General features: G+C 43.5%; 2 non-coding genes across 2 annotated transcripts; both read left to right on the top strand.

The window, feature by feature from the left end:
• Nucleotides 1-691: 691 nt before the first annotated feature.
• Nucleotides 692-764, top strand: TRNAQ-UUG (transfer RNA glutamine (anticodon UUG)). The gene has a single exon. It is a non-coding gene; the product is annotated as a tRNA-Gln (tRNA).
• Nucleotides 765-7,982: 7,218 nt separating this feature from the next.
• On the top strand, nucleotides 7,983-8,055 carry TRNAQ-UUG (transfer RNA glutamine (anticodon UUG)). The gene has a single exon. It is a non-coding gene; the product is annotated as a tRNA-Gln (tRNA).
• Nucleotides 8,056-22,931: the final 14,876 nt, after the last annotated feature.

Genomic DNA, 22,931 nt, shown 5'->3' with positions numbered 1-22,931 from the left:
TAGGGCACTACTCTCACAGACCAGGGTGTGTAAGTTTAAGTCTATCTGAGGTGCACACCCTGAACTAATACATTTTTGCTGAAACCTAATCATATTGTTTACTCTTCCTCGTAGCAGCTTGCCAGGGTGATAGTATATTGCAACAGAACCATTCCACTTCTTCACTGAAAAGAGTCATGCTGGTTACCCAAATGTCCAGCGTGTCATTTTATACAGCTTTCTTTATTGAAATTAAACTTGGACTCACTTCAAATATTCTCTTTCAAAATGAATGTTTTGAGCTGCTGTGAATTTTATTTCTAGAGGTGGTGACAGGCTTTCAGGTGCGTGCTTAGGTCAAGGCCCTGTTCATGTCACTTGTATAAGCTAATTCAGGGAGCAAATTAGCAAGTCAAGAAATGGGAAGTCTAAACTACTGTCAAAGCAGTTTCATTCTATTTTCAAATAATCCAAAAATACCATTGCAGCATAAAACAGAGTATTCAATAAAAGAAGAAAGGAGGATTAACGGCAAAAAAGCACATCATAAGATATGAAACTTTGGAAATTATCTAGATATTGTTTGAAAAAACTCCTTTGATGGAAAGAAGATGAAGAACGGTATGGGATCCTGTCCTGCGCACCTGTAAATGATAATTCCACTTCCATTCATGCCACCTAACCCTAAACACCCAAACATATTGCAGTAAGTGACCATGTGGCCTAATGGGTAAGGCGTCTGACTTTGGATCAGAAGATTGAGGGTTTGAGTCCCTTCATGGTTGAGTCTTTTTCTCACAGCACCCAACTTATCTTCACATACAAACTGGAAACACACTCTTACAATACTCCTTTCACTCTCACTCATTAAGAAAGCCCAATACAAACTGCACAGTCAGTCACGTTATGCCTGCAGAATTGCTACTTTTCTGTCTTTCTGCCATACCAAAGTACCTCTTCATAAATGCCACGGATATGCAACATGTATACAACAATATGACATGGCACAATCATTCTGAACAGAACTGTGGGTAGGTTCAGTGCAGGGAGTGTGTGCACGCAGAAAGCAGAAACTATGCATGGTTAGAAGCTCTATGATTTTCTCCAGGAATAATGCAAATTGTCCCTCAGAAAAAATATAGTACTGGAGAAGAATCATAAAGGATTGACACAATTGCTGCCTTTGCTGTTGCCCCAATTGTGTAATCTGTCAAGGACTGGTCTCTTGCAGATTGAGGCACCTAGTTGCAATTGTGTGGTATAAATCACCCTTACTACCATTTTTGCTATAAACTTGAGATCTTTCTGAGATACTATCTCACAGACTTCTTATGAATGAGGAACTCTGAAATTGTCACATTCCAATTTGTACGTCCTTAAAACTATGCTGGTTATTCAAATGGGCAGATTGTTTTTTAAATTCCTTTCTGTCTCTAGTTGTAGTTATATTGATACAGAGGCATAATTGTTGAATGATATATATTGGTTTGATTGAAATATGTTCGTAGAGGTGGTGATAGGCTTTCTGTGTCTGTCTGAGAGCAAGGACCGGTTAACGTCTTTTTCCAAGAGCAGTTTGTTGTGAAAGGTATCAGGCAAAGGAGTATGTATTGTGATGTGGTTCTCTGACTGCTTCTGTCCACTTGCCAAAAGTTCCAAGGCCCTATGATAGCACAAAAACGGTAAGATTGAAGTGGTGGGTGCCGGAGGTTTAAAATGGTCAGTTTAATTAAAGACAGAAAAGTGAAACGAATGACTGCAGAAATACTGTATGTGGCCATGAACTGAGATGAAAGGATGATTTTGGAACTCTGTCTTGCAGATTCCCTTAATGCCACAATGGATAGGGCACTACTCTCACAGACCAGGGTGTGTAAGTTTAAGTCTATCTGAGGTGCACACCCTGAACTAATACATTTTTGCTGAAACCTAATCATATTGTTTACTCTTCCTCGTAGCAGCTTGCCAGGGTGATAGTATATTGCAACAGAACCATTCCACTTCTTCACTGAAAAGAGTCATGCTGGTTACCCAAATGTGCAGCGTGTCATTTTATACAGCTTTCTTTATTGAAATTAAACTTGGACTCACTTGAAATATTCTCTTTCAAAATGAATGTTTTGAGCTGCTGTGAATTTTATTTCTAGAGGTGGTGACAGGCTTTCAGGTACGTGCTTAGGTCAAGGCCCTGTTCATGTCACTTGTATAAGCTAATTCAGGGAGCAAATTAGCAAGTCAAGAAATGGGAAGTCTGAACTACTGTCAAAGCAGTTTCATTCTCTTTTCAAATAATCCAAAAATACCATTGCAGCATAAAACAGAGTATTCAATAAAAGAAGAAAGGAGGATTAACGGCAAAAAAGCACATCATAAGATATGAAACTTTGGAAATTATCTAGATATTGTTTGAAAAAACTCCTTTGATGGAAAGAAGATGAAGAACGGTATGGGATCCTGTCCTGCGCACCTGTAATTGATATGTTCCACATCCAATCATACACCTAACCCTAAAAACCCAAACATATTGCAGTCAGTGACCATGTCGCCTAATGGATAAGGTGTCTGACTTTGGCTCAGAAGATTGAGGGTTTGAATCCCTTCGTGGTTGAGTCGTTTTCTCACAGCACCCAACTTATCTTTACATACAAACTGGAGGCACACTCTTACAATACTCCTTTCACTCTCACTCATTAAGAAAGCCCAATACAATCAGTCACGTTATACCTTCAGCATTGCTACTTTTCTGTCTTTCTGCCATACCAAAGTACCTCTTCATAAATGCCACGGATATCCAATACGTATACAACAATATGACATGGCACAATCATTCTGAACAGAACTGTGGGTAGATTCAGTGCAGGGAGTGTGTGCGTGCAGAAAGCAGAAACTATGCATGGGTAGAAGCTCTATGATTTTCTCCAGGAATAATGCAAATTGTCCCTCAGAAAAAGTATAGTACTAGAGAAGAATCATAAAGGATTGACACAATTGCTGCCTTTGCTGTTGCCGCAGTTGTGTAATCTGTCAAGGACTGGTCTCTTGCAGATTGAGGCACCTAGTTGCAATTGTGTGGTAAAAATCACCCTTACAACCATTTTTGCTATAAACTTGAGATCTTTCTGAGATACTATCTCACAGACTTCTTATGAATGAGGAACTCTGAAATTGTCACATTCCAATTTGTACGTCCTTAAAACTATGCTGGTTATTCAAATGGGCAGATTGTTTTTTAAATTCCTTTCTGTCTCGAGTTGTAGTTATATTGATACAGAGGCATAATTGTTGAATGATATATATTGGTTTGATTGAAATATGTTCGTAGAGGTGGTGATAGGCTTTCTGTGTCTGTCTGAGAGCAAGGACCGGTTAACGTCTTTTTCCAAGAGCAGTTTGTTGTGAAAGGTATCAGGCAAAGGAGTATGTATTGTGATGTGGTTCTCTGACTGCTTCTGTCCACTTGCCAAAAGTTCCAAGGCCCTATGATAGCACAAAAACGGTAAGATTGAAGTGGTGGGTGCCGGAGGTTTAAAATGGTCAGTTTAATTAAAGACAGAAAAGTGAAACGAATGACTGCAGAAATACTGTATGTGGCCATGAACTGAGATGAAAGGATGATTTTGGAACTCTGTCTTGCAGATTACCCTCAATGCCGCAATGGATAGGGCACTACTCTCACAGACCAGGGTGTGTAAGTTTAAGTCTATCTGAGGTGCACACCCTGAACTAATACATTTTTGCTGAAACCTAATCATATTGTTTACTCTTCCTCATAGCAGCTTGCCAGGGTGATAGTATATTGCAACAGAACCATTCCACTTCTTCACTGAAAAGAGTCATGCTGGTTACCCAAATGTGCAGCGTGTCATTTTATACAGCTTTCTTTATTGAAATTAAACTTGGACTCACTTGAAATATTCTCTTTCAAAATGAATGTTTTGAGCTGCTGTGAATTTTATTTCTAGAGGTGGTGACAGGCTTTCAGGTACGTGCTTAGGTCAAGGCCCTGTTCATGTCACTTGTATAAGCTAATTCAGGGAGCAAATTAGCAAGTCAAGTAATGGGAAGTTTGAACTACTGTCAAAGCAGTTTCATTCTCTTTTCAAATAATCCAAAAATACCATTGCAGCATAAAACAGAGTATTCAATAAAAGAAGAAAGGAGGATTAACGGCAAAAAAGCACGTTATAAGATATGAAACTTTGGAAATTATCTAGATATTGTTTGAAAAAACTCCTTTGATGGAAAGAAGATGAAGAACGGTATGGGATCCTGTCCTGCGCAACTGTAATTGATATGTTCCACATCCATTCATACCACCTAACCTTAAACACCCAAACATATTGCAGTCAGTAATCATTTGGCCTAATGGGTAAGGTGTCTGACTTCGGATCGGAAGATTGAGGGTTTGAGTGTCTTCATGGTTGAGTCTTTTTCTCACAGCACCCAACTTATCTTTACATACAAACTGGAAACACACTCTTACAATTCTCCTTTCACTCTCACTCATTAAGAAAGCCCAATGCAAACTGCACAATCAGTCACGTTATGCCTTCAGCATTGCTACTTTTCTGTCTTTCTGCCATACCAAAGTACCTCTTCATAAACGCTACGGATATGCAATACGTATACAACAATATGACATGGCACAATCATTCCGAACAGAACTGTGGGTAGATTCAGTGCAGGGAGTGTGTGCGTGCAGAAAGCAGAAACTATGCATGGGTAGAAGCTCTATGATTTTCTCCAGGAATAATGCAAATTGTCCCTCAGAAAAAGTATAGTACTAGAGAAGAATCATAAAGGATTGACACAATTGCTGCCTTTGCTGTTGCCCCAGTTGTGTAATCTGTCAAAGACTGGTCTCTTGCAGACTGAAGCACCTAGTTGCAATTGTGTGATAAAAATCACCCTTACAACCATTTTTGCTATAAACTTAAGATCTTTCTGAGATACTATCTCACAGACTTCTTATGAATGAGGAACTCTGAAATTGTCACATTCCAATTTGTACGTCCTTAAAACTATGCTGGTTATTCAAATGGGCAGATTGTTTTTTAAATTCCTTTCTGTCTCGAGTTGTAGTTATATTGATACAGAGGCATAATTGTTGAATGATATATATTGGTTTGATTGAAATATGTTCGTAGAGGTGGTGATAGGCTTTCTGTGTCTGTCTGAGAGCAAGGACCGGTTAACGTCTTTTTCAAAGAACAGTTTGTTGTGAAAGGTATCAGGCAAAGGAGTATGTATTGTCATGAGGTTCTCTGACTGCTTCTGTCCACTTGCCAAAAGTTCCAAGGCCCTATTATAACATAAAAACGGTAACATTGAAGTGGTGGGTGGTGGAGGTTTAAAATGGTCAGTTTAATTAAAGACAGAAAAGTGAAACGAATGACTGCAGAAATACTCTATGTGGCCATGAACTGAGATGAAAGGATGAGTTTGGAACTCTGTCTTGCAGATTACCCTCAATGCCGCAATGGATAGGGCACTACTCTCACAGACCAGGGTGTGTAAGTTTAAGTCTATCTGAGGTGCACACCCTGAACTAATACATTTTTGCTGAAACCTAATCATATTGTTTACTCTTCCCCGTAGGAGCTTGCCAGGGTGATAGTATATTGCAACAGAACCATTCCACTTCTTCACTGAAAAGAGTCATGCTGGTTACCCAAATGTGCAGCGTGCCATTTTATACAGCTTTCTTTATTGAAATTAAACTTAGACTCACTTGAAATATTCTCTATCAAAATGATTGTTTTGAGCTGCTGTGAATTTTATTTCTACAGGTGGTGACAGGCTTTCAGGTACGTGCTTAGGTCATGGCCCTGTTCATGTCACTTGTATAAACTAATTCAGGGAGCAAATTAGCAAGTCAACAAATGGGAAGTCTGAACTACTGTCAAAGCAGTTTCATTCTCTTTTCAAATAATACAAAAATACCATTGCAGCATAAAACAGAGTATTCAATAAAAGAAGAAAGGAGGATTAACGGCAAAAATGCACGTCATAAGATATGAAACTTTGGAAATTATCTAGATATTGTTTGAAAAAACTCCTTTGATGGAAAGAAGATGAAGAACGGTATGGGATCCTGTCCTGAACTCCTGTAATTGAAATGTTCCACATCCAATCATACCACCTAACCCTAAACACCCAAACATACTGCAGTCAGTGACCATGTGGACTAATGGGTAAGGCATCTGACTTCAAATCAGAAGATTGAGGGTTCAAGTCCCTTCATGGTTGAGTCTTTTTCTCACAGCACCCAACTTATCTTTACATACAAACTGGAGGCACACTCTTACAATATTCGTTTCACTCTCACTCATTAATAAAGCCCAATGCAAACTGCACAATCAGTCACATTATGCCTTCAGCATTGCTACTTTTCTGTCTTTCTGCCATACCAAAGTACCTCTTCATAAATGCCACGGATATGCAATACGTATGCAACAATATGACACGGCCCAATCATTCTTAACAGAACTGTGGGTAGATGCAGTGCAGGGAGTGTGTGCGTACAGAAATCAGAAACTATGCATGCGTAGAAGCTCTGTGATTTTCTCCAGGAATAATGCAAATTGTCCCTCAGAAAAAGTATAGTACTGGAGAAGAATCATAAAGGATTGACACAATTGCTGCCTTTGCTGTTGCCCCAATTGTGCAATCTGTCAAGGACTGGTCTCTTGCAGATTGAGGCACCTAGTTGCAATTGTGTGGTAAAAATCACCCTTACAACCATTTTTGCTATAAACTTGAGATCTTTCTGAGATACTATCTCACAGACTTCTTATGAATGAGGAACTCTGAAATTGTCACATTCCAATTTGTACGTCCTTAAAATCATGCTGGTTATTCAAATGGGCAGATTGTTTTGTAAATTCCTTTCTGTCTCGAGTTGTAGCTATATTGATACAGAGGCATAATTGTTTGAATGATATATATTGGTTTGGTTGAAGTATGTTAGTAGAGGTGGTGATAGGCTTTCTGTGTCTGTCTGAGAGCAAGGACCGGTTAACGTCTTTTTCCAAGAGCAGTTTGTTGTGAAAGGTATTAGGCAAAGGAGTATGTATTGTCGTGTGGTTCTCTGACTGCTTCTGTCCACTTGCCAAAAGTTCCAAGGCCCTATTATAACATAAAAACTGTAACATTGAAGTGGTGGGTGGTGGAGGTTTAAAATGGTCAGTTTAATTAAAGACAGAAAAGTGAAACAAATGACTGCAGAAATACTCTATGTGGCCATGAACTGAGATGAAAGGATGATTTTGGAACTCTGTTTTTGCAGATTACCCTCAATGCCGCAATGGATAGGGCACTACTCTCACAGACCAGGGTGTGTAAGTTTAAGTCTATCTGAGGTGCACACCCTGAACTAATACATTTTTGCTGAAACCTAATCATATTGTTTACTCTTCCTCGTAAGAGCTTGTCAGGGTGATAGTATATTGCAACAGAATCATTCCACTTCTTCACTGAAAAGAGTCATGCTGGTTACCCAAATGTGCAGCGTGTCATTTTATACAGCTTTCTTTATTGAAATTAAACTTAGACTCACTTGAAACATTCTCTATCAAAATGATTGTTTTGAGCTGCTGTGAATTTTATTTCTACAGGTGGTGACAGGCTTTCAGGTACGTGCTTAGGTCAAGGCCCTATTCATGTCACTTGTATAAGCTAATTCATGGAGCAAATTAGCAAGTCAAGAAATGGGAAGTCTGAACTACTGTCAAAGCAGTTTCATTCTCTTTTCAAATAATCCAAAAATACCATTGCAGCATAAAACAGAGTATTCAATAAAAGAAGAAAGGAGGATTAACGACAAAAAAGCACATCATAAGATATGAAACTTTGGAAATTATCAAGATATTGTTTGAAAAAACTCCTTTGATGGAAAGAAGATGAAGAACGGTATGGGATCCTGTCCTGCGCAACTGTAATTGATATGTTCCACATCCATTCATACCACCTAACCCTAAACACCCAAACATACTGCAGTCAGTGACCATGTGGCCTAATGGATAAGGCGTCTGACTTTGGATCAGAAGATAGAGGGTTCGAGTCCCTTCGTGGTTGAGTCTTTTTCTCACAGCACCCATTTTATCTTTACATGCAAACTGGAGGCACACTCTTACAATACTCCTTTCACTCTCACTCATTAAGAAAGCCCAATACAAACTGCACAATCAGTCACGTTATGCCTTCAGCATTGCTACTTTTCTGTCTTTCTGCCATACCAAAGTACCTCTTCATAAATGCCACGGATATGCAATACGTATGCAACAATATGACACGGCACAATCATTCTTAACAGAACTGTGGGTAGATGCAGTGCAGGGAATGTGTGCGTGCAGTAATCAGAAACTATGCATGCATAGAAGCTCTATGATTTTCTCCAGGAATAATGCAAATGGTCCCTCAGAAAAAATATAGTACTGGAGAAGAATCATAAAGGATTGACACAATTGCTGCCTTTGCTGTTGCCCCAATTGTGCAATCTGTCAAGGACTGGTCTCTTGCAGATTGAGGCACCTAGTTGCAATTGTGTGGTAAAAATCACCCTTACAACCATTTTTGCTATAAACTTGAGATCTTTCTGAGATACTATCTCACAGACTTCTTATGAATGAGGAACTCTGAAATTGTCACATTCCAATTTGTACGTCCTTAAAACCATGCTGGTTATTCAAATGGGCAGATTGTTTTGTAAATTCCTTTCTGTCTCGAGTTGTAGCTATATTGATACAGAGGCATAATTGTTTGAATGATATATATTGGTTTGGTTGAAGTATGTTAGTAGATGTGGTGATAGGCTTTCTGTGTCTGTCTGAGAGCAAGGACCGGTTAACGTCTTTTTCCAAGAGCAGTTTGTTGTGAAAGGTATTAGGCAAAGGAGTATGTATTGTCGTGTGGTTCTCTGACTGCTTCTGTCCACTTGCCAAAAGTTCCAAGGCCCTATTATAACATAAAAACTGTAACATTGAAGTGGTGGGTGGTGGAGGTTTAAAATGGTCAGTTTAATTAAAGACAGAAAAGTGAAACGAATGACTGCAGAAATACTCTATGTGGCCATGAACTGAGATGAAAGGATGATTTTGGAACTCTGTCTTGCAGATTACCCTCAATGCAGCAATGGATAGGGCACTACTCTCACAGACCAGGGTGTGTAAGTTTAAGTCTATCTGAGGTGCACACCCTGAACTAATACATTTTTGCTGAAACCTAATCATATTGTTTACTCTTCCTCGTAGCAGCTTGCCAGGGTGATAGTATATTGCAACAGAACCATTCTACTTCTTCACAGCTTTCTTTATTGAAATTAAACTTGGACTCACTTGAAATATTCTCTTTCAAAATGAATGTTTTGAGCTGCTGTGAATTTTGCTGTAAGGTGGTGACAGGCTTTCAGGTACGTGCTTAGGTCAAGGCCCTGTTCATGTCACTTGTATAAGCTAATTCAGGGAGCAAATTAGCAAGTCAAGAAATGGGAACTCAGAACTACTGTCAAAGCAGTTTCATTATCTTTTCAAATAATCCAAAAATACCATTGCGGCATAAAACAGAGTATTCAATAAAAGAAGAAAGGAGGATTAACGGCAAAAAAGCACGTTATAAGATATGAAACTTTGGAAATTATGAAGATATTGTTTGAAAAAAGTCCTTTGCAGGAAAGAAGATGAAGAGCGGTATGTGATACTGACCTGCACGACTGTAATTGATATGTTCCACATCTATTCATACCACCTAACCCCAAACACCCAATTTTAGTTTTGTCAGTGACCATGTGTTCTAATGGGTAAGGCATCTGACTTTGAATCAGAAGATTGAGGGTTCAAGTCCCTTCATGGTTGAGCCTTTTTCTCACAGCACCCAACTTATCTTTACATACAAACTGGAGGCACACTCTTACAATACTCCTTTCACTCTCACTCATTAAGAAAGCCCAATGCAAACTGCACAATCAGTCACGTTATGCCTTCAGCATTGCTACTTTTCTGTCTTTCTGCCATACCAAAGTACCTCTTCATAAACGCTACGGATATGCAATACGTATGCAACAATATGACATGGCACAATCATTCTGAACAGAACTTTGGGTAGATTCAGTGCAGGGAGTGTGTGTGCGTGCAGAAAGCAGAAACTATGCATGCGTAGAAGCTCTATGATTTTCTCCAGGAATAATGCAAATTGTCCCTCAGAAAAAGTATAGTACTAGAGAAGAATCATAAAGGATTGACACAATTGCTGCCTTTGCTGTTGCCCCAGTTGTGTAATCTGTCAAGGACTGGTCTCTTGCAGATTGAGGCACCTAGTTGCAATTGTGTGGTAAAAATTACCCTTAGAACCATTTTTTCTAAAAACTTGAGATCTTTCTGAGATACTATCTCACAGACTTCTTATGAATGAGGAACTCTGAAATTGTCACATTCCAATTTGTACGTCCTTAAAACCATGCTGGTTATTCAAATGGGCAGATTGTTTTGTAAATTCCTTTCTGTCTCGAGTTGTAGTTATATTGATACAGAGGCATAATTGTTTGAATGATATATATTGGTTTGGTTGAAGTATGTTAGTAGAGGTGGTGATGGGCTTTCTGTGTCTGTCTGAGAGCAAGGACCGGTTAACGTCTTTTTCCAAGAGCAGTTTCTTGTGAAACGTATCAGGCAAAGGAGTATGTATTGTCATGTGGTTCTCTGATTGCTTCTGTCCACTTGCCAAAAGTTCCAGGCCCTACTATAACATAAAAACGGTAACATTGAAGTGGTGGGTGGTGGAGGTTTAAAATGGTCTGTTTAATTAAAGACAGAAAAGTGAAACGAATGACTACGGAAATAGTCTATGTGGCCATGAACTGAGATGAAAGGATGATTTTGGAACTCTGTCTTGCAGATTACCCTCAATGCCGCAATGGATAGGGCACTACTCTCACAGACCAGGGTGTGTAAGTTTAAGTCTATCTGAGGTGCACACTCTGAACTAATACTTTTTTGCTGAAACCTAATCATATTGTTTACTCTTCCTCGTAGCAGCTTACCAGGGTGATAGTATATTGCAACAGAACCATTCCACTTCTTCACTGAAAAGAGTCATGCTGGTTAACCAAATGTGCAGCGTGTCATTTTATACAGCTTTCTTTATTGAAATTAAACTTGGACTCACTTGAAATATTCTCTTTCAAAATGATTGATTTGAGCTGCTGTGAATTTTATTTCTAGAGGTGGTGACAGGCTTTCAGGTACGTGCTTTGGTCAAGGCCCTGTTCATGTCACTTGTATAAGCTAATTAAGGGAGCAAATTAGCAAGTCAAGAAATGGGAAGTGTGAACTACTGTCAAAGCAGTTTCATTCTCTTTTCAAATAATCCAAAAATACCATTGCAGCATAAAAAAGAGTATTCCATAAAAGAAGAAAGGAGGATTAACTGCAAAAAAGCACATCATAAGATATGAAACTTTGGAAATTATCAAGATATTGTTTGAAAAAACTCATTTTGATGGAAAGAAGATGAAGAACGGTATGGGATCCTGTCCTGCGCAACTGTAATTGATATGTGCCACATCCATTCATACCACCTAACCCTAAACACCCAAACATACCACAGTCAGTGACCATGTGGCCTAATGGATAAGGCGTCTGACTTCAAATCAGAAGATTGAGGGTTCAAATCCTTTCATGGTTGAGTCTTTTTCTCACAGCACCCAACTTATCTTTACATACAAACTGGAGGCACACTCTTACAATACTCCTTTCACTCTCACTCATTAATGAAGCCCAATGCAAACTGCACAAGCAGTCACATTATGCCTTCAGCATTGCTACTTTTCTGTATTTCTGTCATACCAAAGTACCTCTTCATAAATGCCACGGATATGCAATACGTATGCAACAATATGACATGGCACAATCATTCTGAACAGAACTGTGGGTAGATGCAGTGCAGGGAGTGTGTGTGTGTGCAGAAAGCAGAAACTATGGATGCGTAGAAGCTCTATGATTTTCTCCAGGAATAATGCAAATTGTCCCTCAGAAAAAGTATAGTACTAGAGAAGAATTGTTAGAAATGGGGTCTTTGGTTGACAGTCAGGTTACCCCCTGTTCAAGCAAAGACCCTCACTCTAGTCAGGGTAAAAGAGAATCACCCTCAGCTAACCCCTGCTTACCCCCTTGGTAGCTTGGCAGAGCAGTAGGCTTAACCTCAGAGTGCTAGGTGTAAAGTATTTGTATCAACACACACAGTAACTTAATGAAAACACTAGAAAATGACACAACACCAGTTTAGAACAATAGGAAATATTTATCTAAACAAAACAAGACCAAAACGACAAAAATCCACCATACACAAGTCAAGTTATTAATTAAAAATCAAAAAGAGTCTTTAAGTAGTTTTAAAAACACACTAGCGCTGCTAGATTGAAAATGTACCTGGTGCGCGTCAAAAATAACCCCGCACGGGCGCGTGTGCGTCAAAAATAACTCCGCACGGCGGTACGCGAGTCGAAAATCCAGCCGCACGATGATCCGAAAATCGTTTCTCCTGCTCCGTGCGTTGATTTTTTGGTCGCGTTTCCTGCGAGCGTCGTTTCTCAGCTGCGGAGCCGGCGGCGCGTCGTTTTTTCAGCCGCAGATCGGATTCGCGTCAATCTTTTCCCCGCACGGCGCTCTGTGTGTGGATTTTCTTGTCTTTAGGCTGCCAGCTTCTCCTTTCAGGGTCCCAGGAACTGGATGGGCACCACAGGGCAGAGCAGGAGTCTCTCCAGAGACTCCAGGTGCTGGCAGAGAGAAGTCTTTGCTGTCCCTGAGACTTCAAACAACAGGAGGCAAGCTCTAGATCAAGCCCTTGAAGATTTCTTCTCAAGATGGAAGGCACAAAAAGTCCAGTCTTTGCCCTCTTACTCTGGCAGAAGCAGCAACTGCAGGATAGCTCCACAAAGCACAGTCACAGGCAGGGCAGCTCTTCTTCCTCAGCTATTCAGCTCTTCTCCAGGCAGAGGTTCCTCTTGGTTCCAGAAGTGTTTCTCAAGTCTGTAGATTTGGGTGCCCTTCTTATACCCATTTTAGTCTTTGAAGTCACCTTTCTTCAAAGGGGACTCACACCTACTTGTGAAATCCTGCCTTGCCAAGGCAAGGCCTCAGACACACACCAGGGGGTTGGAGCTGGCATTGTTAGAGGCAGGCACAGTCCTTTCAGATGAGAGTGACCACTCCACCCCTCCCTCCTAGCAGAGATGGCTAATCAGGAAATGCAGGTTACACCCCAGCTCCCTTTGTGTCACTGTCTGGTGTGAGGTGAAAAACAACCAACTGTCAAACTGACCCAGACAGGGAATCCACAAACAAGGCAGAGTCACAGAATGGTTTAAGCAAGAAAATGCTCACTTTCTAAAAGTGGCATTTTCAAACGCACAAGCTGAAAATCAACTTTACTAAAAGATGTATTTTTAAATTGTGAGTTCAGGGACCCCAAACTCCACATGTCCATCTACTCTCTAGGGGAATCTACGCTTTAATCATATTTAAAGGTAGCCCCCATATTATCCTATGAGAGAGACAGTCCTTGCAACAGTGAAAAACAAATTTAACAATATTTCACTGTCAGGACATATAAACCACATTACTATATGTCCTACCTTAACCATACACTGCACCCTGCCCTTGGGGCTACCTACGGCCTACCTTAGGGGTGCCTTACATGTAAGAAAAGGGAAGGTTTAGGCCTGGCAAGTGGGTACACTTGCCAATTCGAATTTATAGAGTAAAAATACACACACAGACACTGCAGTGGCAGGTCTGAGACATGATTACAGGGTTACTTGTGTGGGTGGCACAACCAGTGCTGCAGGCCCACCAGTAACATTTGATTTACAGGCCCTGGGCACCTCTAGTGCACTTTACTAGGGACTTAACAGTAAAACAAATATGCCAATCATGGAGAACCAATTACGTACATATTTTAAACAGGAGCCCTTGCACTTTAGCACTGGTTAGCAGCGGTAAAGTGCCCAGAGTAACAAAAACAGTAAAATCAGAGTCCAGCACACATTAACAACCTGGGGAACAGAGGCAAAAAGTTAAGGGAGACCACGCCAAGGATGAAAAGTCTAACATGTGTCCCCCCCAGCTAAAAGTGGGGAGCAACTACCCAACCTCATGGGAGTTCTCATCACTAAGGCGGAAGAACCTGGACAGACCATCAGCATTGGCGTGCTCTGTACCAGGACGGTGTTCCACCGTAAAGTCCATCCCCTGTAGGGAAATGGACCACCTCAACAGTTTCGGATTCTCACCCCTCATCTGCATTAACCATCTGAGGGGCCTGTGGTTGGTCTGAACTCAGAAGTGAGTCCCAAACAAGTAGGGTCTTAGCTTCTTCAGTGCCCAGACCACAGCAAACGCTTCACGTTCTATGGCACTCCACCTACGTTCCCTGGGTAGTAACCTCCTGCTAATGAAGGCTACGGGTTGATCTAGGCCCTCTTCATTACTGCTACAATACCATGCTCTGAGGCGTCTGTTTGCACAACAAACTCCTTGGAGTAGTCAGGTGCCTTCAGCACAGGTGCTGTGCACATGGCAGCCTTCAGGGCATCAAAAGCGCTCTGGCAAGCCTCTGTCCAGATCACTTTCTTGGGTTGCTTCTTAGAAGTCAACTCAGTTAAGGGGGTAACAAACCTCCTGTAATATCCTGTGAGACCTAAAAAGGCTCTCACTTCAGTCTGGGTCTTGGGAGGCTCCCAAGCCAGAATCGTGTCAATCTTAGGCTGTAGGGGTGCCACCTGGCCACTCCCCACCTGGTGTCCTAAGTACACCACAGAACCCTGCCCTATTTGGCACTTGCTCGCCTTAATAGTGAGGCCTGCCTTCTGCAGGGCCTCTAACACTCTCCAGAGGTGTTGCAGGTGTTCCTCCCATGTGGAACTAAACACAGCAATGTCATCCAGGTAGGCGGCACTGAACTCATCCAGTCCTGCCAACACCTGGCTGACCAAGCTCTGAAAGGTGGCAGGGGCATTCTTCATCCCAAAGGGCATCACGTTGAAGTAGAAGTGCCCATCTGGGGTAGAGAATGCTGACCTCTCCTTTGTTCCCTCAGTTAAGGCAATCTGCCAGTACCCAGATGTTAAATCAAACGTACTGAGGTACTTGGCAGCTCCTAACCGATCAATGAGCTCATCAGCTCGGGGGATGGGGTGTGCGTCAGTCTTGCTGACCGCATTGAGACCCCGGTAGTCCACACAGAACCTAAGTTCTGGAGTGGCACCAGGAGCAGCAGCCTTTGGGACCAATACCACTGGGCTGGCCCAAGGACTGCTGGAGTGCTCAATAACCCTTAGGGTTAACATTTTGGAGACTTCCTCCTTGATGCAAGCCCTGACCCTGTCAGTCACTCTGTAAACCTTATGTTTAACAGGTGTACTGTCCCCAGTGTCCACATCATGTGTGCACAGGTGTGTGACTCCTGGGATCAGGGAAAACAGCGAGGCGAACTGTCCCAACACGTGGCGACAGTCCCTCTGCTGTTCCTCAGTCAGGGAGGGGGAGAGGATCACTCCCTCCACAGACCCATCTTTCTCTCCTGCAGACAGGAGGTCAGGAAGAGGCTCGCTCTCTCCCTCCACCCCGTCATCTGTCGCTAGGAGCATGGATAGCTCAGTTCGCTCAAAGTGTGGTTTGAGGCGGTTGACATGTAGGACCCGCAAAGGGTTCCTGGGGGATTGCAAATCTACCAGATAGGTGACCTCGCTCTTTCTTTCCACCACCTCAAAAGGCCCAGTCCACTTATCTTGGAGAGCCCTAGGCTCCACTGGTGCCATGACCCACACTTTTTGTCCAGGCTGAAACTCAACCAGAGTGGCATTCTGGTCGTACCACCGTTTCATATCCTCCTGGCTTGCTTCCAGGTTCTCCTGAAAGAGACTCCTGAAGCGGGCAGTCTGGTTTCTTAGTGCCAGCATGTAGCTAAATACATCCTGGGGTGGTTTACTAGGAGCTTTCTCCAAAGCCTCCTTCACCAGACTGAGCGGTCCCCTCACAGGGTGGCCATAGATGAGCTCAAAGGGGCTAAAGCCAAGTCCCTTTTGAGGCACCTCCCTGTAAGCGAACAGAAGGCATGGCAAGAGGACGTCCCATTTATGCCTCAAGGGCTCTGACAGGCCCTGAATCATGCCTTTCAAGGTGCGGTTGAATCTCTCAACCAGACCATTACTTTGGGGGTGGTAAGGTGTGGTGAACTTGTACGTTACCCCACACACCTTCCACAGAGACTTCAGATAAGTGGATATGAAGTTTGTACCTCTATCGGATACCACTTCCTTGGGGAACCCCATGCAGGTAAAAACTCCCATCAAGGCACGTCCCACCACGGGGGCAGTGACCGTCCTTAGAGGAATGGCTTCTGGGTACCGAGTGGCATGGTCCACCAAGACCAGGATGAGCCTGTTGCCCATGGCTGTCTTGGGATCCAGAGGCCCCACAATGTCAATTCCTACCCTTTCAAAGGGAGTACTGACTACAGGTAAAGGTTGGAGGGGAGCTTTGCATTTCCCCCCACTCTTGCCACTTGCCTGACAAGTCTGACAAGACCTACAATAAGCAGCTGACTGCTTGTGCATCAAGGGCCAGTAAAAGTGGGAGACAAGCCTCTTATAGGTCTTGTCCTGCCCTAGATGTCCTGCCAAAGGCACATCATGAGCCAAACCCAGTAGGAAGGCCCTGAAGCACTGGGGTACCACCAGCATACGAGCTGACCCAGGCTCAGGAACCTTAGGCTCACTGAACAGGAGGCCATCCTCCCAATAAATCAGGTGAGTACCTGGCGCCTCGCCAGCCGCCTGGGCTGCAGCCTGCTGCCGCAGCCCCTCAAGAGTAGGGCACTCCTTCTGCGCTGTGCAGAATGCTTCCCTGGTGGGTCCCCCTTCCTGCTGCCAGTGCGACAGCTCAGGGACCTCCCCCAGTTCAGCCACCTGCTCCCCTGTAGGTTCCGGGGCGTCACCCTCAGGCTCCGCCTCCTCCCGGACCGTGGGAACCTCAGGGGCCAGTTTCCCGCGCCCCCTGCCCTTCCTCTTCTTGGCGGTCCCCTGGGCCACTGTTTCAGGCTCCAGGGGCTCTTGACTACCCTGATTGGCTGCCATAGACCGGGTGGATACGCATACCCACCCAGGCAGACCCAACATCTCCAAGTGAGACCTGTGTTCCACCTCCTTCCAAGGGGAATCCTCCAGGTCGTTACCTAGCAAACAATCAACAGGCATGGTTGGACTCACAGCTACTTTCCAGGAACCTGAGACCCCCCCTCCCATTCAAAGGGAACCTGCGCCACTCTGCAGAGGCGCTCAGAGTTGTCTACCGCAACTACTTGGTGAAGTACCCGGGGATCAATCTGCTCTTCAGACACCAGGTGACTCCTCACTGTAGTCACACTGGCTCCTGTGTCTCTCAGAGCCTCCACCCTCTGTCCATTGATGGTCACCCATTGCCTGTACTTCTTAGTGTTATCAGGCACTAGGTTTCTCTGGACCATCTCACTGTCCCCTAGTGAGACAAGGGTCATTTCTGCTGGTTCCCACCCACCTGAAACCAACTCCTCCCCAAGCGCTACGCTGGCCAAACCCTGGGACGGTGCACCAGTGGGTGCCGGTGTACTTTTGGGGCATTTGGGGTCCCCCCTCACATGACCCACCTGGTCACATGCATAGCACTTACGTGGGGGACCACCTGCCACTGGCTTCCCTTTGGACAACCATGGCTTCTTTTCACTGGGGGGTTGGGAATCCTTACCCTGGGAATCAGTTTGGGGCCCTTTAGAGAACTCCCCCTGTTTGCCCTTAACCCCCCCTTTCTTCTGAGAGGGACCCTGCCCACCCTTGGCGTGGTCTCCCCCATACCTCCTTTGGACCCTGGTGCTCTCCCAGCGGTCCGCTTCCTGTGCAAGCTTCCTGGGGTCAGTCAGCTTGCTGTCAATGAGGTGCTGGCGCAGCTCTGGAAAACATAAACTGTACAAGTGCTCCCAAGCAATTAAATTGTAAAGCCCCTCATACGTGTTTACCTTACTGCCCTTCACCCAACCATCCAGTGACCTGCAAAAAGAATCAACACATTCCAACCATGTTTGGGATTCCTTTCTCTTCTAGGATCTAAACTTCTCCTTGTACTGCTCAGGGGTGAGACCATACCTGGTAAGTAAGGCCTCCTTCATGACAGGGTAGGTGAGATCCTGAGCATCCCCTAAGGCTGTCAGTGTGTCCCTCCCCTCTGCCTCAAAATGCTTCCACAGGGCTGCCCCCCAATGAGCTTCAGGGACCAGGTTCATGTGGAGAGCTGACTCATAACCCTTGAACCACAAGTAGATATCATCATCCCTCTTATAATCTCTCACAAGGTCTTTTGGGATGTGTACCCTTCTCTCAGGCTGCACTGTAGGATTGCTGCCACCATCCCTACTGGGCTGACTCCTCTGATCTATCTCTTTTAAACTGAGCTCATGAGCCATTGCTAACTTCCTTTCCTCAATGGCCAGCCTTCTCTGTTCCATCTCTAGACTGAGCTTTTTCAGCTCCAATTGGTACTCCCTCTCTGCCTGTCTGTCCTGTAACTCTTCAGGTGTCAGACCCTTGGAGGATACACTGCTACTTGCCCTAGAGACTCTTTCCCTGGGAATAACAGGTCCCCCCACTATACCATTATGTACTGATTGCTCTCCCTCCTCATCCTCATCCTCCGCCTCATCCTCAGTGTGCCCTCCAGTGCTTCTGGTTGTCACCCAGGCCCTCAGCGCCTTTTTCAGCTCATCCTTCTTGGAAGAGCTCTTAATGGGACAACCAAAATTTTTACAAAACTGCTTTAGCTGAGCCTTGTTATAACTATCCAATTGCTTCAGGTCAAAAACAGCTTCAACTGATGCATCTCCAAGTAGAGACATGATAAAAGGTTAAAAGAGTGCAAAGTTCCAAATGCAGAAAAGCAAGTTCGCAAATGAAGTTCCAGAAAAGTCAATCACCGGATCAGCGAAAAAAGAAACTGAATGCAGAGCAAAAACAGTCCAAATAGAAAAAAACTAAAATCACAAGACTAGTAGTATGTGGTCACGTAGTGGTCTGAACTCAAACAGTAGTGTACACTTAATCACTGTATGTCAAGCACAAATACAAGTCCAAATCCCAACCCCTGATCACCAATGTTAGAAATGGGGTCTTTGGTTGACAGTCAGGTTACCCCCTGTTCAAGCAAAGACCCTCACTCTAGTCAGGGTAAAAGAGAATCACCCTCAGCTAACCCCTGCTTACCCCCTTGGTAGCTTGGCAGAGCAGTAGGCTTAACCTCAGAGTGCTAGGTGTAAAGTATTTGTACCAACACACACAGTAACTTAATGAAAACACTACAAAATGACACAACACCAGCTTAGAAAAATAGGAAATATTTATCTAAACAAAACAAGACCAAAACGACAAAAATCCACCATACACAAGTCAAGTTATTAATTAAAAATCAAAAAGAGTCTTTAAGTAGTTTTAAAAACACACTAGCGCTGCTAGAGTGAAAATGTACCTGGTGCGCGTCAAAAATAACCCCGCACGGGCGGGTGTGCGTCAAAAATAACTCCGCACGGCGGTACGCGAGTCGAAAATCCAGCCGCACGATGATCCGAAAATCCCGCCGCGCAGGTTGCGATCTCCCAGCCTCCGTCAGCGATGCTGCGCGTCGTTTCTCAGGCTCCGTGCGTTGATTTTTCGGTCGCGTTTCCTGCGAGCGTCGTTTCTCAGCTGCGGAGCCGGCAGGGCGCCGTTTTTTCAGCCGCAGATCGGATTCGCGTCAATCTTTTCCCCGCACGGCGCTCTGTGCGTTGATTTTCTTGTCTTTAGGCTGCCAGCTTCTCCTTTCAGGGTCCCAGGAACTGGATGGGCACCACAGGGCAGAGCAGGAGTCTCTCCAGAGACTCCAGGTGCTGGCAGAGAGAAGTCTTTGCTGTCCCTGAGACTTCAAACAACAGGAGGCAAGCTCTAGATCAAGCCCTTGAAGATTTCTTCTCAAGATGGAAGGCACACAAAGTCCAGTCTTTGCCCTCTTACTCTGGCAGAAGCAGCAACTGCAGGATAGCTCCACAAAGCACAGTCACAGGCAGGGCAGCTCTTCTTCCTCAGCTATTCAGCTCTTCTCCAGGCAGAGGTTCCTCTTGGTTCCAGAAGTGTTTCTCAAGTCTGTAGATTTGGGTGCCCTTCTTATACCCATTTTAGTCTTTGAAGTCACCTTTCTTCAAAGGGGACTCACACCTACTTGTGAAATCCTGCCTTGCCCAGGCAAGGCCTCAGACACACACCAGGGGGTTGGAGCCGGCATTGTTAGAGGCAGGCACAGTCCTTTCAGATGAGAGTGACCACTCCACCCCTCCCTCCTAGCAGAGATGCCTAATCAGGAAATGCAGGTTACACCCCAGCTCCCTTTGTGTCACTGTCTGGTGTGAGGTGAAAAACAACCAACTGTCAAACTGACCCAGACAGGGAATCCACAAACAAGGCAGAGTCACAGAATGGTTTAAGCAAGAAAATGCTCACTTTCTAAAAGTGGTATTTTCAAACGCACAATCTTAAAATCAACTTTACTAAAAGATGTATTTTTAAATTGTGAGTTCAGGGACCCCAAACTCCACATGTCCATCTACTCTCTAGGGGAATCTACGCTTTAATCATATTTAAAGGTAGCCCCCATATTATCCTATGAGAGAGACAGTCCTTGCAACAGTGAAAAACGAATTTAACAATATTTCCCTGTCAGGACATATAAACCACATTACTATATGTCCTACCTTAACCATACACTGCACCCTGCCCTTGGGGCTACCTACAGCCTACCTTAGGGGTGCCTTATATGTAAGAAAAGGGAAGGTTTAGGCCTGGCAAGTGGGTACACTTGCCAATTCGAATTTACAGAGTAAAAATACACACACAGACACTGCAGTGGCAGGTCTGAGACATGATTACAGGGTTACTTGTGTGGGTGGCACAACCAGTGCTGCAGGCCCACCAGTAACATTTGATTTACAGGCCCTGGGCACCTCTAGTGCACTTTACTAGGGACTTAACAGTAAAACAAATATGCCAATCATGGAGAACAAATTACGTACATATTTTAAACAGGAGCCCTTGCACTTTAGCACTGGTTAGCAGCGGTAAAGTGCCCAGAGTAACAAAAACAGTAAAATCAGAGTCCAGCACACATCAACAACCTGGGGAACAGAGGCAAAAAGTTAAGGGAGACCGCGCCAAGGATGAAAAGTCTAACAAGAATCATAAAGGATTGACACAATTGCTGCCTTTGCTGTTGCCACAGTTGTGTAATCTGTCAAGGACTGGTCTCTTGCAGATTGAGGCACCTAGTTGCAATTGTGTGGTACAAATCAACCTTACAACCATTTTTTCTATAAACTTGAGATCTTTCTGAGATACTATCTCACAGACTTCTTATGAATGAGGAACTCTGAAATTGTCACATTCCAATTTGTACGTCCTTAAAACCATGCTGGTTATTCAAAAGGGCAGATTGATTTGTAAATTCCTTTCTGTCTCGAGTTGCAGCTATATTGATACAGAGGCATAACTGTTTGAATGATATATATTGGTTTGGTTGAAGTATGTTAGAGGTGGTGATAGTCTTTCTGTGTCTGTCTGAGAGCAAGGACCGGTTAACGTCTTTTTCCAAGAGCAGTTTGTTGTGAAAGGTATCAGGCAAAGGAGTATGCATTGTCATGTGGTTCTCTGATTGCTTCTGTCCACTTGCCAAAAGTTCCAAGGCCCTATTATAACATAAAAACAGTAACTTTGAAGTGGTGGGTGGTGGAGGTTTAAAATGGTCAGTTTAGTTAAAGACAGAAAAGTGAAACGAATGACTGCAGAAATACTGTATGTGGCCATGAACTGAGATGAAAGGATGATTTTGGAACTCAGTCTTGCAGATTACTCTCAATGCTGCAATGGATAGGGCACTACTCTCACAGACCAGGGTGTGTAAGTTTAAGTCTATCTGAGGTGCACACCCTGAACTAATACATTTTTGCTGAAACCTAATCATATTGTTTACTCTTCCTCGTAGCAGCTTGCCAGGGTGATAGTATATTGCAACAGAACCATTCCACTTCTTCACTGAAAAGAGTCATGCTGGTTACCCAAATGTGCAGCGTGTCATTTTATACAGCTTTCTTTATTGAAATTAAACATGGACTCACTTAAAATATTCTCTTTCAAAATGATTGTTTTGAGCTGCTGTGAATTTTATTTCTAGAGGTGGTGACAGGCCTTCAGGTACGTGCTTAGGTCAAGGCCCTGTTCACGTCACTTGTATAAGCTAATTCAGGGAGCAAATTAGCAAGTCAAGAACTGGGAACTCAGAACTACTGTCAAAGCAGTTTCATTTTCTTTTCAAATAATCCAAAAATCCCATTGCAGCATGAAAGAGAGTATTAAATAAAAGAAGAAAGTAGGATTAACAGCAAAAAAGCACTTTATAAGATATGAAACTTTGGAAATTATCAAGATATTGTTTGAAAAAACTCCTTTGATGGAAAGAAGATGAAGAACGGTATGGGATCCTGACCTGCGCAACTGTAATTGATATGTTCCAAATCCATTCATACCACCTAACCCTAAACACCCAAACATACTGCAGTCAGTCACCATGTGGCCTAATGGATAAGGTGTCTGACTTTGAATCAGAAGATTGAGGGTTTGAATCCCTTCATGGTTGAGTCATTTTCTCACAGCACCCAACTTATCTTTTCATACAAACTGGAGGCACACTCTTACAATACTCGTTTCACTCTCACTCATTAATGAAGCCCAATGCAAACTGCACAATCAGTCAAATTATGCCTTCAGCATTGCTGCTTTTCTGTCTTTCTGTCATACCAAAGTACCTCTTCATAAATTCCACGGATATGCAATACGTATGCAACAATATGACATGGCA

Source organism: Pleurodeles waltl, chromosome 4_1 (assembly GCF_031143425.1).
Source record: "Pleurodeles waltl isolate 20211129_DDA chromosome 4_1, aPleWal1.hap1.20221129, whole genome shotgun sequence".
NCBI classification, from domain to species: Eukaryota; Metazoa; Chordata; class Amphibia; order Caudata; family Salamandridae; genus Pleurodeles; species Pleurodeles waltl.
This window is presented reverse-complemented; position numbering and strand designations above follow the sequence as displayed.